The sequence below is a fragment of the Carassius gibelio genome, chromosome A4, assembly GCF_023724105.1.
Source record: "Carassius gibelio isolate Cgi1373 ecotype wild population from Czech Republic chromosome A4, carGib1.2-hapl.c, whole genome shotgun sequence".
NCBI lineage: Eukaryota > Metazoa > Chordata > Actinopteri > Cypriniformes > Cyprinidae > Carassius > Carassius gibelio.
Window position 1 is genome coordinate 16,743,566 of NC_068374.1, and position 13,468 is coordinate 16,757,033.

Genomic DNA, 13,468 nt, shown 5'->3' on the forward strand with positions numbered 1-13,468 from the left:
AGACCCTTCCGATCAGAGCAGGCCACACAACTCCTTGTCCAAGCTCTCTGTTTTCTCCAGACCGGACTACTGTTACGCTCCCTTGGCGGGTCTTCCGGCACGTACTATCAAGCCTCTGCAACTGATCCAGGATGCAGCAGTGAGAGTGGTCTTCAACGAGCCAAAGAAAGCCCACGTCACACCTCTCTTCATAATTTTGCACTGGCTACCAATAGCTGTTCGCATCAGATTCAAGGTACTGATGTTTGCCTACAAGATAACCACTGGCTCTGCAGCAACATACCTAAAGTCGCTGGTTCAGACCTACGCTGGTGGATCTGGTTGCCTATCTCAATTCGAGCAGCGGAGGCTTTAACCATTTCATGAAAGTGTCTAAAAACTCATCCTTGCCTTCAACGCCTGCCCAATTAATACTAGCATCTGCCTAATGCGTTGTTTTGTCAAAGTTAACGCCCTGCTGGCCCAACGTGGCAGAAGACTGAAGTCTCTGTCTGCAGCCAAAGGATAGGTCTGTCAGAAGTGGGATTCGAACCCAGACCTCCAGGGGAGACTGCGACCTGAACGCAGCGCCTTAGACCGCTCGGCCATCCTGACACCCTTGCCTGGCTAGAGATGGCCTGTTCGAGCCACACCTGAAACCGGGGACCTAGAAGCTACTTTATCTCTGTTCGGGCCCCATCTAGCCCACGGGCCTCGTTGGCGCAGTTAGGCAGCGCGTCAGTCTCATAATCTGAAGGTCGTGAGTTCGAGCCTCACACGGGGCAGGGTGGTGCTTTTTTCTGATAACTGAGAGAGCTTAGACCAGGGGTATCAAACTAAATTCCTTTAGGGCCCGAACCCTGTAGAGTGTTGTTCCAACCCTTCTCAAACACACAAGGCGTGTAGTTTTCAAATGAGCCTGAAGGGCATGATTGGTTGGATCAGGTGTGTTCAATCAGGCTTGAATCTAAACTCTGCAGGGGACTGAGTTTGACACCCGTGGCTCAGAAAGACAGAGTGAGGTTCTCTGTCCCCTTTCGTGTGGGTTTCCCTGTGTCTCCTGGGGGCAAAAGGCCACAGCTCCTCTTCAGGGCAGGTGAAATGATGCTTTGTGGAAAACTGTGAGGTTCCAGGTAAATTCCCTGAATCTCATCCAGCGACATTGCGTGTAGGCCCGTGCAATCCTTTTATTTACAATGAAGTCAAAATTCTGCATTCATGCTGGCTAATGCTACACGAAGGCAGTAATAGCATCCCTCTCATATTCATGTAACACGTGGCCACGTCCTCCTGAGGTTTTGTGAAGTTTCAAAGGCCATATTGCTGCACTGGCCCGGTCCTGAAGATTTGCCTTGTACAACGTTCGGAAGATTAGACCCTTCCGATCAGAGCAGGCCACACAACTCCTTGTCCAAGCTCTCTGTTTTCTCCAGACCGGACTACTGTTACGCTCCCTTTGCGGGTCTTCCGGCACGTACTATCAAGCCTCTGCAACTGATCCAGGATGCAGCAGCGAGAGTGGTCTTCAACGAGCCAAAGAAAGCCCACGTCACACCTCTCTTCATAATTTTGCACTGGCTACCAATAGCTGTTCGCATCAGATTCAAGGTACTGATGTTTGCCTACAAGATAACCACTGGCTCTGCAGCAACATACCTAAAGTCGCTGGTTCAGACCTATGCTGGTGGATCTGCTTGCCTATCTCAATTCGAGCAGCGGAGGCTTTAACCATTTCAAAAAGTGTCTAAAAACTCATCCTTGCCTTCAACGCCTGCCCAATTAATACTAGCATCTGCCTAATGCGTTGTTTTGTCAAAGTTAACGCCCTGCTGGCCCAACGTGGCAGAAGACTGAAGTCTCTGTCTGCAGCCAAAGGATAGGTCTGTCAGAAGTGGGATTCGAACCCAGACCTCCAGGGGAGACTGCGACCTGAACGCAGCGCCTTAGACCGCTCGGCCATCCTGACACCCTTGCCTGGCTAGAGATGGCCTGTTCGAGCCACACCTGAAACCGGGGACCTAGAAGCTACTTTATCTCTGTTCGGGCCCCATCTAGCCCACGGGCCTCGTTGGCGCAGTTAGGCAGCGCGTCAGTCTCATAATCTGAAGGTCGTGAGTTCGAGCCTCACACGGGGCAGGGTGGTGCTTTTTTCTGATAACTGAGAGAGCTTAGACCAGGGGTATCAAACTAAATTCCTTTAGGGCCCGAACCCTGTAGAGTGTTGTTCCAACCCTTCTCAAACACACAAGGCGTGTAGTTTTCAAATGAGCCTGAAGGGCATGATTGGTTGGATCAGGTGTGTTCAATCAGGCTTGAATCTAAACTCTGCAGGGGACTGAGTTTGACACCCGTGGCTCAGAAAGACAGAGTGAGGTTCTCTGTCCCCTTTCGTGTGGGTTTCCCTGTGTCTCCTGGGGGCAAAAGGCCACAGCTCCTCTTCAGGGCAGGTGAAATGATGCTTTGTGGAAAACTGTGAGGTTCCAGGTAAATTCCCTGAATCTCATCCAGCGACATTGCGTGTAGGCCCGTGCAATCCTTTTATTTACAATGAAGTCAAAATTCTGCATTCATGCTGGCTAATGCTACACGAAGGCAGTAATAGCATCCCTCTCATATTCATGTAACACGTGGCCACGTCCTCCTGAGGTTTTGTGAAGTTTCAAAGGCCATATTGCTGCACTGGCCCGGTCCTGAAGATTTGCCTTGTACAACGTTCGGAAGATTAGACCCTTCCGATCAGAGCAGGCCACACAACTCCTTGTCCAAGCTCTCTGTTTTCTCCAGACCGGACTACTGTTACGCTCCCTTGGCGGGTCTTCCGGCACGTACTATCAAGCCTCTGCAACTGATCCAGGATGCAGCAGCGAGAGTGGTCTTCAACGAGCCAAAGAAAGCCCACGTCACACCTCTCTTCATAATTTTGCACTGGCTACCAATAGCTGTTCGCATCAGATTCAAGGTACTGATGTTTGCCTACAAGATAACCACTGGCTCTGCAGCAACATACCTAAAGTCGCTGGTTCAGACCTATGCTGGTGGATCTGCTTGCCTATCTCAATTCGAGCAGCGGAGGCTTTAACCATTTTCAAAAAGTGTCTAAAAACTCATCCTTGCCTTCAACGCCTGCCCAATTAATACTAGCATCTGCCTAATGCGTTGTTTTGTCAAAGTTAACGCCCTGCTGGCCCAACATGGCAGAAGACTGAAGTCTCTGTCTGCAGCCAAAGGATAGGTCTGTCAGAAGTGGGATTCGAACCCACGCCTCCAGGGGAGACTGCGACCTGAACGCAGCGCCTTAGACCGCTCGGCCATCCTGACACCCTTGCCTGGCTAGAGATGGCCTGTTCGAGCCACACCTCAAACCGGGGACCTAGAAGCTACTTTATCTCTGTTCGGGCCCCCTCTAGCCCACGGGCCTCATTGGCGCAGTTAGGCAGCGCGTCAGTCTCATAATCTGAAGGTCGTGAGTTCGAGCCTCACACGGGGCAGGGTGGTGCTTTTTTTCTGATAACAGAGAGAGCTTAGACCAGGGGTATCAAACTAAATTCCTTTAGGGCCCGAGCCCTGTAGAGTGTTGTTCCAACCCTTCTCAAACACACAAGGCGTGTAGTTTTCAAATGAGCCTGAAGGGCATGATTGGTTGGATCAGGTGTGTTCAATCAGGCTTGAATCTAAACTCTGCAGGGGACTGAGTTTGACACCCGTGGCTCTGAAAGACAGAGTGAGGTTCTCTGTCCCCTTTCGTGTGGGTTTCCCTTTGTCTCCTGGGGGCAAAAGGCCACAGCTCCTCTTCAGGGCACGTGAAATGATGCTTTGTGGAAAACTGTGAGGTTCCAGGTAAATTCCCTGAATCTCATCCAGCGACATTTCGTGTAGGCCCGTGCAATCCTTTTATTTACAATGAAGTCAAAATTCTGCATTCATGCTGGCTAATGCTACACGAAGGCAGTAATAGCATCCCTCTCATATTCATGTAACACGTGGCCACGTCCTCCTGAGGTTTTGTGAAGTTTCAAAGGCCATATTGCTGCACTGGCCCGGTCCTGAAGATTTGCCTTGTACAACGTTCGGAAGATTAGACCCTTCCGATCAGAGCAGGCCACACAACTCCTTGTCCAAGCTCTCTGTTTTCTCCAGACCGGACTACTGTTACGCTCCCTTGGCGGGTCTTCCGGCACGTACTATCAAGCCTCTGCAACTGATCCAGGATGCAGCAGCGAGAGTGGTCTTCAACGAGTGGTCTTCAAAGAAAGCCCACGTCACACCTCTCTTCATAATTTTGCACTGGCTACCAATAGCTGTTCGCATCAGATTCAAGGTACTGATGTTTGCCTACAAGATAACCACTGGCTCTGCAGCAACATACCTAAAGTCGCTGGTTCAGACCTATGCTGGTGGATCTGCTTGCCTATCTCAATTCGAGCAGCGGAGGCTTTAACCATTTTCAAAAAGTTTCTAAAAACTCCTTGCCTTCAACGCCTGCCCAATTAATACTAGCATCTGCCTAATGCGTTGTTTTGTCAAAGTTAACGCCCTGCTGGCCCAACGTGGCAGAAGACTGAAGTCTCTGTCTGCAGCCAAAGGATAGGTCTGTCAGAAGTGGGATTTGATCCCACGCCTCCAGGGGAGACTGCGACCTGAACGCAGCGCCTTAGACCGCTCGGCCATCCTGACACCCTTGCCTGGCTAGAGATGGCCTGTTCGAGCCACACCTGAAACCGGGGACCTAGAAGCTACTTTATCTCTGTTCGGGCCCCCTTTAGCCCACGGGCCTCGTTGGCGCAGTTAGGCAGCGCGTCAGTCTCATAATATGAAGTTCGTGAGTTCGAGCCTCACACGGGGCAGGGTGGTGCTTTTTTCTGATAACTGAGAGAGCTTAGACCAGGGGTATCAAACTAAATTCCTTTAGGGCCCGAGCCCTGTAGAGTGTTGTTCCAACCCTTCTCAAACACACAAGGCATGTAGTTTTCAAATGAGCCTGAAGGGCATGATTGGTTGGATCAGGTGTGTTCAATCAGGCTTGAATCTAAACTCTGCAGGGGACTGAGTTTGACACCCGTGGCTCAGAAAGACAGAGTGAGGTTCTCTGTCCCCTTTCGTGTGGGTTTCCCTGTGTCTCCTGGGGGCAAAAGGCCACAGCTCCTCTTCAGGGCAGGTGAAATGATGCTTTGTGGAAAACTGTGAGGTTCCAGGTAAATTCCCTGAATCTCATCCAGCGACATTGCGTGTAGGCCCGTGCAATCCTTTTATTTACAATGAAGTCAAAATTCTGCATTCATGCTGGCTAATGCTACACGAAGGCAGTAATAGCATCCCTCTCATATTCATGTAACACGTGGCCACGTCCTCCTGAGGTTTTGTGAAGTTTCAAAGGCCATATTGCTGCACTGGCCCGGTCCTGAAGATTTGCCTTGTACAACGTTCGGAAGATTAGACCCTTCCGATCAGAGCAGGCCACACAACTCCTTGTCCAAGCTCTCTGTTTTCTCCAGACCGGACTACTGTTACGCTCCCTTGGCGGGTCTTCCGGCACGTACTATCAAGCCTCTGCAACTGATCCAGGATCCAGCAGCGAGAGTGGTCTTCAACGAGCCAAAGAAAGCCCACGTCACACCTCTCTTCATAATTTTGCACTGGCTACCAATAGCTGTTCGCATCAGATTCAAGGTACTGATGTTTGCCTACAAGATAACCACTGGCTCTGCAGCAACATACCTAAAGTCGCTGGTTCAGACCTATGCTGGTGGATCTGCTTGCCTATCTCAATTCGAGCAGCGGAGGCTTTAACCATTTTCAAAAAGTGTCTAAAAACTCATCCTTGCCTTCAACGCCTGCCCAATTAATACTAGCATCTGCCTAATCTGTTGTTTTGTCAAAGTTAACGCCCTGCTGGCCCAACGTGGCAGAAGACTGAAGTCTCTGTCTGCAGCCAAAGGATAGGTCTATCAGAAGTGGGATTCGAACCCACGCCTCCAGGGGAGACTGCGACCTGAACGCAGCGCCTTAGACTGCTCGGCCATCCTGACACCCTTGCCTGGCTAGAGATGGCCTGTTCGAGCCACACCTGATACCGGGGACCTAGAAGCTACTTTATCTCTGTTCGGGCCCCCTCTAGCCCACGGGCCTCGTTGGCGCAGTTAGGCAGCGCGTCAGTCTCATAATATGAAGTTCGTGAGTTCGAGCCTCACACGGGGCAGGGTGGTGCTTTTTTCTGATAACTGAGAGAGCTTAGACCAGGGGTATCAAACTAAATTCCTTTAGGGCCCGAGCCCTGTAGAGTGTTGTTCCAACCCTTCTCAAACACACAAGGCGTGTTGTTTTCAAATGAGCCTGAAGGGCATGATTGGTTGGATCAGGTGTGTTCAATCAGGCTTGAATCTAAACTCTGCAGGGGACTGAGTTTGACACCCGTGGCTCAGAAAGACAGAGTGAGGTTCTCTGTCCCCTTTCGTGTGGGTTTCCCTGTGTCTCCTGGGGGCAAAAGGCCACAGCTCCTCTTCAGGGCAGGTGAAATGATGCTTTGTGGAAAACTGTGAGGTTCCAGGTAAATTCCCTGAATCTCATCCAGCGACATTTCGTGTAGGCCCGTGCAATCCTTTTATTTACAATGAAGTCAAAATTCTGCATTCATGCTGGCTAATGCTACACGAAGGCAGTAATAGCATCCCTCTCATATTCATGTAACACGTGGCCACGTCCTCCTGAGGTTTTGTGAAGTTTCAAAGGCCATATTGCTGCACTGGCCCGGTCCTGAAGATTTGCCTTGTACAACGTTCGGAAGATTAGACCCTTCCGATCAGAGCAGGCCACACAACTCCTTGTCCAAGCTCTCTGTTTTCTCCAGACCGGACTACTGTTACGCTCCCTTGGCGGGTCTTCCGGCACGTACTATCAAGCCTCTGCAACTGATCCAGGATGCAGCAGCGAGAGTGGTCTTCAACGAGTGGTCTTCAAAGAAAGCCCACGTCACACCTCTCTTCATAATTTTGCACTGGCTACCAATAGCTGTTCGCATCAGATTCAAGGTACTGATGTTTGCCTACAAGATAACCACTGGCTCTGCAGCAACATACCTAAAGTCGCTGGTTCAGACCTATGCTGGTGGATCTGCTTGCCTATCTCAATTCGAGCAGCGGAGGCTTTAACCATTTTCAAAAAGTGTCTAAAAACTCCTTGCCTTCAACGCCTGCCCAATTAATACTAGCATCTGCCTAATGCGTTGTTTTGTCAAAGTTAACGCCCTGCTGGCCCAACGTGGCAGAAGACTGAAGTCTCTGTCTGCAGCCAAAGGATAGGTCTGTCAGAAGTGGGATTTGATCCCACGCCTCCAGGGGAGACTGCGACCTGAACGCAGCGCCTTAGACCGCTCGGCCATCCTGACACCCTTGCCTGGCTAGAGATGGCCTGTTCGAGCCACACCTGAAACCGGGGACCTAGAAGCTACTTTATCTCTGTTCGGGCCCCCTTTAGCCCACGGGCCTCGTTGGCGCAATTAGGCAGCGCGTCAGTCTCATAATATGAAGTTCGTGAGTTCGAGCCTCACACGGGGCAGGGTGGTGCTTTTTTCTGATAACTGAGAGAGCTTAGACCAGGGGTATCAAACTAAATTCCTTTAGGGCCCGAGCCCTGTAGAGTGTTGTTCCAACCCTTCTCAAACACACAAGGCATGTAGTTTTCAAATGAGCCTGAAGGGCATGATTGGTTGGATCAGGTGTGTTCAATCAGGCTTGAATCTAAACTCTGCAGGGGACTGAGTTTGACACCCGTGGCTCAGAAAGACAGAGTGAGGTTCTCTGTCCCCTTTCGTGTGGGTTTCCCTGTGTCTCCTGGGGGCAAAAGGCCACAGCTCCTCTTCAGGGCAGGTGAAATGATGCTTTGTGGAAAACTGTGAGGTTCCAGGTAAATTCCCTGAATCTCATCCAGCGACATTGCGTGTAGGCCCGTGCAATCCTTTTATTTACAATGAAGTCAAAATTCTGCATTCATGCTGGCTAATGCTACACGAAGGCAGTAATAGCATCCCTCTCATATTCATGTAACACGTGGCCACGTCCTCCTGAGGTTTTGTGAAGTTTCAAAGGCCATATTGCTGCACTGGCCCGGTCCTGAAGATTTGCCTTGTACAACGTTCGGAAGATTAGACCCTTCCGATCAGAGCAGGCCACACAACTCCTTGTCCAAGCTCTCTGTTTTCTCCAGACCGGACTACTGTTACGCTCCCTTGGCGGGTCTTCCGGCACGTACTATCAAGCCTCTGCAACTGATCCAGGATGCAGCAGCGAGAGTGGTCTTCAACGAGCCAAAGAAAGCCCACGTCACACCTCTCTTCATAATTTTGCACTGGTTACCAATAGCTGTTCGCATCAGATTCAAGGTACTGATGTTTGCCTACAAGATAACCACTGGCTCTGCAGCAACATACCTAAAGTCGCTGGTTCAGACCTATGCTGGTGGATCTGCTTGCCTATCTCAATTCGAGCAGCGGAGGCTTTAACCATTTTCAAAAAGTGTCTAAAAACTCATCCTTGCCTTCAACGCCTGCCCAATTAATACTAGCATCTGCCTAATGCGTTGTTTTGTCAAAGTTAACGCCCTGCTGGCCCAACATGGCAGAAGACTGAAGTCTCTGTCTGCAGCCAAAGGATAGGTCTGTCAGAAGTGGGATTCGAACCCACGCCTCCAGGGGAGACTGCGACCTGAACGCAGCGCCTTAGACCGCTCGGCCATCCTGACACCCTTGCCTGGCTAGAGATGGCCTGTTCGAGCCACACCTGAAACCGGGGACCTAGAAGCTACTTTATCTCTGTTCGGGCCCCATCTAGCCCACGGGCCTCGTTGGCGCAGTTAGGCAGCGCGTCAGTCTCATAATCTGAAGGTCGTGAGTTCGAGCCTCACACGGGGCAGGGTGGTGCTTTTTTCTGATAACTGAGAGAGCTTAGACCAGGGGTATCAAACTAAATTCCTTTAGGGCCCGAGCCCTGTAGAGTGTTGTTCCTACCCTTCTCAAACACACAAGGCGTGTAGTTTTCAAATGAGCCTGAAGGGCATGATTGGTTGGATCAGGTGTGTTCAATCAGGCTTGAATCTAAACTCTGCAGGGGACTGAGTTTGACACCCGTGGCTCAGAAAGACAGAGTGAGGTTCTCTGTCCCCTTTCGTGTGGGTTTCCCTGTGTCTCCTGGGGGCAAAAGGCCACAGCTCCTCTTCAGGGCAGGTGAAATGATGCTTTGTGGAAAACTGTGAGGTTCCAGGTAAATTCCCTGAATCTCATCCAGCGACATTGCGTGTAGGCCCGTGCAATCCTTTTATTTACAATGAAGTCAAAATTCTGCATTCATGCTGGCTAATGCTACACGAAGGCAGTAATAGCATCCCTCTCATATTCATGTAACACGTGGCCACGTCCTCCTGAGGTTTTGTGAAGTTTCAAAGGCCATATTGCTGCACTGGCCCGGTCCTGAAGATTTGCCTTGTACAACGTTCGGAAGATTAGACCCTTCCGATCAGAGCAGGCCACACAACTCCTTGTCCAAGCTCTCTGTTTTCTCCAGACCGGACTACTGTTACGCTCCCTTGGCGGGTCTTCCGGCACGTACTATCAAGCCTCTGCAACTGATCCAGGATGCAGCAGCGAGAGTGGTCTTCAACGAGCCAAAGAAAGCCCACGTCACACCTCTCTTCATAATTTTGCACTGGCTACCAATAGCTGTTCGCATCAGATTCAAGGTACTGATGTTTGCCTACAAGATAACCACTGGCTCTGCAGCAACATACCTAAAGTCGCTGGTTCAGACCTATGCTGGTGGATCTGCTTGCCTATCTCAATTCGAGCAGCGGAGGCTTTAACCATTTTCAAAAAGTGTCTAAAAACTCATCCTTGCCTTCAACGCCTGCCCAATTAATACTAGCATCTGCCTAATGCGTTGTTTTGTCAAAGTTAACGCCCTGCTGGCCCAACATGGCAGAAGACTGAAGTCTCTGTCTGCAACCAAAGGATAGGTCTGTCAGAAGTGGGATTCGAACCCACGCCTCCAGGGGAGACTGCGACCTGAACGCAGCGCCTTAGACCGCTCGGCCATCCTGACACCCTTGCCTGGCTAGAGATGGCCTGTTCGAGCCACACCTGAAACCGGGGACCTAGAAGCTACTTTATCTCTGTTCGGGCCCCATCTAGCCCACGGGCCTCGTTGGCGCAGTTAGGCAGCGCGTCAGTCTCATAATCTGAAGGTCGTGAGTTCGAGCCTCACACGGGGCAGGGTGGTGCTTTTTTCTGATAACTGAGAGAGCTTAGACCAGGGGTATCAAACTAAATTCCTTTAGGGCCCGAGCCCTGTAGAGTGTTGTTCCTACCCTTCTCAAACACACAAGGCGTGTAGTTTTCAAATGAGCCTGAAGGGCATGATTGGTTGGATCAGGTGTGTTCAATCAGGCTTGAATCTAAACTCTGCAGGGGACTGAGTTTGACACCCGTGGCTCAGAAAGACAGAGTGAGGTTCTCTGTCCCCTTTCGTGTGGGTTTCCCTGTGTCTCCTGGGGGCAAAAGGCCACAGCTCCTCTTCAGGGCAGGTGAAATGATGCTTTGTGGAAAACTGTGAGGTTCCAGGTAAATTCCCTGAATCTCATCCAGCGACATTGCGTGTAGGCCCGTGCAATCCTTTTATTTACAATGAAGTCAAAATTCTGCATTCATGCTGGCTAATGCTACACGAAGGCAGTAATAGCATCCCTCTCATATTCATGTAACACGTGGCCACGTCCTCCTGAGGTTTTGTGAAGTTTCAAAGGCCATATTGCTGCACTGGCCTGAAGATTTGCCTTGTACAACGTTCGGAAGATTAGACCCTTCCGATCAGAGCAGGCCACACAACTCCTTGTCCAAGCTCTCTGTTTTCTCCAGATCGGACTACTGTTACGCTCCCTTGGCGGGTCTTCCGGCACGTACTATCAAGCCTCTGCAACTGATCCAGGATGCAGCAGCGAGAGTGGTCTTTAACGAGCCAAAGAAAGCCCACGTCACACCTCTCTTCATAATTTTGCACTGGCTACCAATAGCTGTTCGCATCAGATTCAAGGTACTGATGTTTGCCTACAAGATAACCACTGGCTCTGCAGCAACATACCTAAAGTCGCTGGTTCAGACCTATGCTGGTGGATCTGCTTGCCTATCTCAATTCGAGCAGCGGAGGCTTTAACCATTTTCAAAAAGTGTCTAAAAACTCATCCTTGCCTTCAACGCCTGCCCAATTAATACTAGCATCTGCCTAATGCGTTGTTTTGTCAAAGTTAACGCCCTGCTGGCCCAACGTGGCAGAAGACTGAAGTCTCTGTCTGCAGCCAAAGGATAGGTCTGTCAGAAGTGGGATTCGAACCCACGCCTCCAGGGGAGACTGCGACCTGAACGCAGCGCCTTAGACCGCTCGGCCATCCTGACACCCTTGCCTGGCTAGAGATGGCCTGTTCGAGCCACACCTGATACCGGGGACCTAGAAGCTACTTTATCTCTGTTCGGGCCCCCTCTAGCCCACGGGCCTCGTTGGCGCAGTTAGGCAGTGCGTCAGTCTCATAATATGAAGTTCGTGAGTTCGAGCCTCACACGGGGCAGGGTGGTGCTTTTTTCTGATAACTGAGAGAGCTTAGACCAGGGGTATCAAACTAAATTCCTTTAGGGCCCGAGCCCTGTAGAGTGTTGTTCCAACCCTTCTCAAACACACAAGGCGTGTAGTTTTCAAATGAGCCTGAAGGGCATGATTGGTTGGATCAGGTGTGTTCAATCAGGCTTGAATCTAAACTCTGCAGGGGACTGAGTTTGACACCCGTGGCTCAGAAAGACAGAGTGAGGTTCTCTGTCCCCTTTCGTGTGGGTTTCCCTGTGTCTCCTGGGGGCAAAAGGCCACAGCTCCTCTTCAGGGCAGGTGAAATGATGCTTTGTGGAAAACTGTGAGGTTCCAGGTAAATTCCCTGAATCTCATCCAGCGACATTTCGTGTAGGCCCGTGCAATCCTTTTATTTACAATGAAGTCAAAATTCTGCATTCATGCTGGCTAATGCTACACGAAGGCAGTAATAGCATCCCTCTCATATTCATGTAACACGTGGCCACGTCCTCCTGAGGTTTTGTGAAGTTTCAAAGGCCATATTGCTGCACTGGCCCGGTCCTGAAGATTTGCCTTGTACAACGTTCGGAAGATTAGACCCTTCCGATCAGAGCAGGCCACACAACTCCTTGTCCAAGCTCTCTGTTTTCTCCAGACCAGACTACTGTTACGCTCCCTTGGCCTTGGCGGGTCTTCCGGCACGTACTATCAAGCCTCTGCAACTGATCCAGGATGCAGCAGTGAGAGTGGTCTTCAACGAGCCAAAGAAAGCCCACGTCACACCTCTCTTCATAATTTTGCACTGGCTACCAATAGCTGTTCGCATCAGATTCAAGGTACTGATGTTTGCCTACAAGATAACCACTGGCTCTGCAGCAACATACCTAAAGTCGCTGGTTCAGACCTATGCTGGTGGATCTGGTTGCCTATCTCAATTCGAGCAGCGGAGGCTTTAACCATTTCAAAAAGTGTCTAAAAACTCATCCTTGCCTTCAACGCCTGCCCAATTAATACTAGCATCTGCCTAATGCGTTGTTTTGTCAAAGTTAACGCCCTGCTGGCCCAACGTGGCAGAAGACTGAAGTCTCTGTCTGCAGCCAAAGGATAGGTCTGTCAGAAGTGGGATTCGAACCCAGACCTCCAGGGGAGACTGCGACCTGAACGCAGCGCCTTAGACCGCTCGGCCATCCTGACACCCTTGCCTGGCTAGAGATGGCCTGTTCGAGCCACACCTGAAACCGGGGACCTAGAAGCTACTTTATCTCTGTTCGGGCCCCATCTAGCCCACGGGCCTCGTTGGCGCAGTTAGGCAGCGCGTCAGTCTCATAATCTGAAGGTCGTGAGTTCGAGCCTCACACGGGGCAGGGTGGTGCTTTTTTCTGATAACTGAGAGAGCTTAGACCAGGGGTATCAAACTAAATTCCTTTAGGGCCCGAACCCTGTAGAGTGTTGTTCCAACCCTTCTCAAACACACAAGGCGTGTAGTTTTCAAATGAGCCTGAAGGGCATGATTGGTTGGATCAGGTGTGTTCAATCAGGCTTGAATCTAAACTCTGCAGGGGACTGAGTTTGACACCCGTGGCTCAGAAAGACAGAGTGAGGTTCTCTGTCCCCTTTCGTGTGGGTTTCCCTGTGTCTCCTGGGGGCAAAAGGCCACAGCTCCTCTTCAGGGCAGGTGAAATGATGCTTTGTGGAAAACTGTGAGGTTCCAGGTAAATTCCCTGAATCTCATCCAGCGACATTGCGTGTAGGCCCGTGCAATCCTTTTATTTACAATGAAGTCAAAATTCTGCATTCATGCTGGCTAATGCTACACGAAGGCAGTAATAGCATCCCTCTCATATTCATGTAACACGTGGCCACGTCCTCCTGAGGTTTTGTGAAGTTTCAAAGGC

At 50.5% G+C, this 13,468-nt stretch overlaps 11 non-coding genes across 11 annotated transcripts; 5 read left to right on the top strand and 6 right to left on the bottom strand.

Annotated features, from left to right (window-relative positions):
- The first annotated feature begins 690 nt into the window (after positions 1-690).
- Positions 691-764, top strand: trnam-cau (transfer RNA methionine (anticodon CAU)). The gene has a single exon. It is a non-coding gene; the product is annotated as a tRNA-Met (tRNA).
- Positions 765-2,041: 1,277 nt separating this feature from the next.
- trnam-cau (transfer RNA methionine (anticodon CAU)) lies at positions 2,042-2,115 on the top strand. Its single transcript has one exon. It is a non-coding gene; the product is annotated as a tRNA-Met (tRNA).
- A 1,099-nt stretch (positions 2,116-3,214) lies between these two features.
- Positions 3,215-3,297, bottom strand: trnal-cag (transfer RNA leucine (anticodon CAG)). Its single transcript has one exon. It is a non-coding gene; the product is annotated as a tRNA-Leu (tRNA).
- A 1,273-nt stretch (positions 3,298-4,570) lies between these two features.
- Positions 4,571-4,653, bottom strand: trnal-cag (transfer RNA leucine (anticodon CAG)). The gene has a single exon. It is a non-coding gene; the product is annotated as a tRNA-Leu (tRNA).
- A 2,624-nt stretch (positions 4,654-7,277) lies between these two features.
- trnal-cag (transfer RNA leucine (anticodon CAG)) lies at positions 7,278-7,360 on the bottom strand. Its single transcript has one exon. It is a non-coding gene; the product is annotated as a tRNA-Leu (tRNA).
- Positions 7,361-8,629: 1,269 nt separating this feature from the next.
- Positions 8,630-8,712, bottom strand: trnal-cag (transfer RNA leucine (anticodon CAG)). The gene has a single exon. It is a non-coding gene; the product is annotated as a tRNA-Leu (tRNA).
- A 96-nt stretch (positions 8,713-8,808) lies between these two features.
- On the top strand, positions 8,809-8,882 carry trnam-cau (transfer RNA methionine (anticodon CAU)). The gene has a single exon. It is a non-coding gene; the product is annotated as a tRNA-Met (tRNA).
- A 1,099-nt stretch (positions 8,883-9,981) lies between these two features.
- On the bottom strand, positions 9,982-10,064 carry trnal-cag (transfer RNA leucine (anticodon CAG)). Its single transcript has one exon. It is a non-coding gene; the product is annotated as a tRNA-Leu (tRNA).
- A 96-nt stretch (positions 10,065-10,160) lies between these two features.
- Positions 10,161-10,234, top strand: trnam-cau (transfer RNA methionine (anticodon CAU)). The gene has a single exon. It is a non-coding gene; the product is annotated as a tRNA-Met (tRNA).
- Positions 10,235-11,327: 1,093 nt separating this feature from the next.
- Positions 11,328-11,410, bottom strand: trnal-cag (transfer RNA leucine (anticodon CAG)). The gene has a single exon. It is a non-coding gene; the product is annotated as a tRNA-Leu (tRNA).
- A 1,453-nt stretch (positions 11,411-12,863) lies between these two features.
- trnam-cau (transfer RNA methionine (anticodon CAU)) lies at positions 12,864-12,937 on the top strand. The gene has a single exon. It is a non-coding gene; the product is annotated as a tRNA-Met (tRNA).
- The last annotated feature ends 531 nt before the right edge of the window (positions 12,938-13,468 follow it).